Source organism: Vespula pensylvanica, chromosome 22, assembly GCF_014466175.1.
Source record: "Vespula pensylvanica isolate Volc-1 chromosome 22, ASM1446617v1, whole genome shotgun sequence".
Classification (NCBI taxonomy): Eukaryota; Metazoa; Arthropoda; class Insecta; order Hymenoptera; family Vespidae; genus Vespula; species Vespula pensylvanica.
Genome location: NC_057706.1, coordinates 466727 through 471583, shown reverse-complemented (window position 1 = coordinate 471583; position 4857 = coordinate 466727).

Here is a 4857-nt window from a genome sequence, read left to right as displayed (position 1 = left end):
TGCGTCGCAAATATTCTATAATCACATAATTAGGATAGAAAAGGGAGATCTGTAAAGAAATAATGCCAAAAAATCACTTTTATTTTCACTAATATTTCTTTTTCAGTATCGTTTCAGTACGGTTTTAGTTTCTCAAATCTTATTTTACTATAATACTACTATAGTATATACTAGATATTTTACTACTGTAGTATATACTACTATATAATACTACTATAATTACTACTATATAAGAGTATTTTGAGTAACAACATGGTAAAATTAAAATATAACTAAGAGCCATTTTCGAAAAGTTCTCAATAATCTAACAATTGCCTTCTTGAGCCACAATTTTTGGTGCCTTGCCTCTTCGGCATATATAGCCTCTTTTTTGCTTCGTGTCCTAACCACAACTATGGAACACATTCGATAACTATAGTCAATATCAAAGAACTAAAACTGTTTCTGATACTAAAGCATGGAAAAAAAATCGATAAATTTAACATAAGCACAGGAAGAAAAACGAGAATTAATATATTAATTGCTGAAAACAAGAAAACCAAATTGAAGGAGGATGATCCATAGGAAGTTAAAAATGAAATAAGTTGATATTGAAGTAAGTTGAAAATGAAGTAACTCAATCTCATTGTAAACTGGTAAGGCACGATCATAATGGTTATCTGTGAAAAGATTGTAAACAAATTTTTATAGAATTTATTGCAATAATAAAACTATGAAATTATTAGATGTCAAATTTATAAATTAACTTACCAATATTATTCAATAGAAGAAGCATATTAATTTCTTGATCATCTTCAATGATGCATTGATACTAATACCCAAACAATCAGTGCAGTTGGTTGAAAAAAAATTAATACTTTATACAAACAAACATTGTCTATATAACTGACTAATTTGTTCTCAATTAATTTGAATGCATATATTACTAAAATTTAAATTGCAAAATCCAAACTACTTTAAATAAACACATCCATAGTTGAGGTCAAGATCATAATGATGATCTGAAATAAGGGAAAAAAAAACAAAGTTATTAGTATCATTAATATAATAAAATATTTTTAACATTATTAACGAAATGTTTAAAAAAGAAATTTACTAATTGAAGCTTTTGTTGATTCTTTGTACAATAAGCATCCTGCCCTAAAATGATGAAGAAGATCTACCAACACTGACTAATACTTTATAAGAACTAAAAAGCTGAAACATACAATAGATTATACGACAAAAAAGAATAAAAAATTTTTTGTAAATCATTTCTGAAGGTAACATATTAGAAAATATATTATCTAAAAATCATAATGAATATCTTATAAATAGAATTTAATATATTACGAAAATTTAAATTATTGAAAGCTAATTATTTTTGAAATGTACTAAAGTATGCAGCCATTTACTAGATATTGCTTGTTTTGTATTTGAAGATACAAACTCAATACGAAGACACAATTGTTAATAAAAATGTAATAAATTCTGTTATAATATGTAATAATTCTAAAATAAAATAATAGCTGCAGGAGTAAATTCGATGACGAATAACCTAAAAAGTTAAACGAATTCCTATACCATCATACGAAACAATAAAATTTCTGTAATATTAAAATAATCGTGATAAAGTTAGAATAAAATAGTTGTGTAATCAAATGCGTTATTAAAACGAAATTAATCAGTACTTTCGTACTACTACTCCTTCAAATTTTATATAGTAATAAATATCTCTCTTCTGGCCTTGAGAGAGTTCGATGCTCGACCGTTTTTGTTTCGATATCGGTCGGAAAATTTTGTGAAAATACACAATCTATTATGTATGTTACCTATCTCTCTTCATTAAGCCTCACTCAAATATGTATTAAAATAAGATAAACTTACTTGTCTGCATCGAAGAGATGTATAAACTGATATATACTGGTATGGACATTCTATATCGTAGCTCGTGAAATTCTTAGTTATCTGAAAAATGTAAGATCATATTAGCATAGCGCAAGATTAAAAGTGTGTACGTAATATGTGTAGGGAAGTACGGAGATGGTGTGTGTATACTAAATATACATATCCGTAAGTACGGAGATGTGTGTGTGCGTAACTTATATATATCGTATACCTATAGATGTATATACATAATATATATAGTGATTGTCTACTATATGTGTATGTGTATATTTATATGATCTTATTCTGTTTGTAAATATGATTGAACACGTACATGTGTGTATATGTATATAAGATCGTATACCTATATGTTTGTGTGTGTGTGTGTATACAATCGTATAAGAAAATCAAATTTAATATAGAATATCATTCGATCACGACTATTAACGCAAAATTATTGATCAGAGCATCATTAAAAAGCGAGAGAAGTATCAAGATATTGAGAAAATAAAACAGGAAAATTGAAAGCTCCGGCAGACCTACGAGAGACTGATTTTATTTTCGCGAATATCTTTTAAACGCGATGATGCCCAGATTTGCGAACGCGGCCTGATGAAAATTGTGCGTTTGGCTATCGATTGATATAAAGGAAGAGGGTATACGATAAAAAAAATTTATCAATTACCTGTAATTATGCAAAGCGACGAAACACCGTGTGCACTTGTCACTGCGTCCAAGGTGGCGACGAGATCTCTAACAAGGAAGGAAAGTAGACCCTATGACGTCATCACAGATACAACCAGGTCAAATCAAATATTATATTTTTCAAATTAAAATAATAAAAAATATAATGTTAGTCGTAAATAATACGATATGGATGACAAATATAATTAATTCGAATTTTAAACATGGACAATAATTTTCTAATGAAATAATCATATTTTTTAACGATATAGAAACATTAAATAGATACGCACTTGTATCACAAGTACTTATATTATCTCTATGTTTCTATATTACGCGCGAAATAATGAGCAGTTAAATCGAAATAATTCGATGATTTGATGTATTTACGCGTATATATATCTAATGATATGTACTTGAAGATATATGAAAAAAATAATATCTCTTCGAATTTTTATTTATATATATCGAATAAGTACGATCGAAGTAATTCTATATAATCGCGACTATCGAAAAGAAAGAAACGATGAAGAAATGATACATATGTAAATAGAAAGCAGAGGACAAAGAAAAGAGAGAAAAAACAGAAATTTTTACACATACACAGTCCACACATGCAAATGAACGTCGAATCGGCGCAACGCACTGACACATTTATAAAAATCGTATATCACATGCACATAATTACGTATATTATACACGCATACCTTTTTCAAGAAGAACGAGCATTCGATCGCATTATATACAATCACGGTTGTGTATCTCATCCTTCACACTCAGGAGATAAATAAAGAAGGAAGCGACTTACCGGTAGTAGTCATTATTCTTTCAAACGACGAACATGCTCTTGATTCCGGGCCACGAAGAACGATGCACCGACACTGATTCTAATTCGACGCTCTACTGTTCTATCTCGTGAAATTCTTGAAATTCGTGAAATCTCAATTAATATAGGATACAATTAAAAATGTATGTGAAAAAAGGAGAAGATTAGAAGAGTGATGTGTATATATAATGTGTAAAAAGTCCATACATGTGCATGTGTGTTTGTGTATGAATATATATGAAAATTGAATATAATACGAAATATCGATCAATCATAATTATAAACGCAAAATTGTTGATCAGAGCATCATTAAGAAGCGAGAGAGGTATCGATATTGTGAAAATCAACTGAAAAAAGTGAACAAAAATTCGACGCAATAAGTTCTTTCGCGAATATCTTTTAAACGTCATAATATCTCGACTTGCGAACGCGGCTTCTTAAAAATCGCGTGTTTAACTATCGATTGGTGTATAATAATCAGGTGTACGTTAAAAAAAATTTTCTAATTAACGAGAGGGACGGGGCGACGTGTTTGCTTGATACGAACTGAATGGCGTCATTTACACCGTGAACTAGTTGTGAAACTAGAAGCGGTACATACATCTGCGTCATTTTAGAAATATAACGCACCAATAAATATATTAATTTTTCTTAATATTTTATTGAAAAAATAGCACAGAATATAATATTCAATCGCAAAAAAAAAATCATTGACAATTGTTATCAAACATCTTAGTGGTTTCTATAAGTCATAAATTCCCGCCAAATGCGTAGATTCCCGCGTAATGTACCAACCTATGCTTCTTCTCTTTTCTACTTCAGGAGTCAAGAAACGACTAGATAATAAATCGAATAATCAATGAATTTAACTTTCTATAATTAATATCTCTTGTAAATGTTCGGAAAGATATTTAATTATATTCGTCTATAGATTGTCGTATAAATACAAATTATTAAATAATTTCTATTCGAAAGTATTTATTATGTACTCGTTGGTAGGCAGAAGTTCTAATGGCTTTGAAAGAAGAAGAAGCTGCAAAGAAGAAGAAATTGATCGGAATAAGATAAGAAAAAACGGAGATTTAGTCTAGATTTTCGAACATTATTGATATATATACATTTTGAAAAGCATTAGGATATTGACCAATATCATATTTTGCAAAAATATCTCTTTTTCATCGCAAAATTTGAGAACAAAAATACTCTCGCTCGTGCTGTCATACAGATGCTGCACACATTGACACAAATCCACGGAATCGAGTGTAAAAACATTGGCTCCAATCTGTGAAACTACTGACCTGTGTAAATTAATACGCTTCATTCGTTATTTCTTCAAAAAATCCGTCCTTTCGATGCAAAGGTAAGCATAAACAAATACATTTCATTTCTTTGTATACATTTCCTATGTAGCTACATAAGAATTTCGCATTAGTTTTTTTTTTATATTCCGATGAGTGAATATCGAGAATCTATCTTTCTAA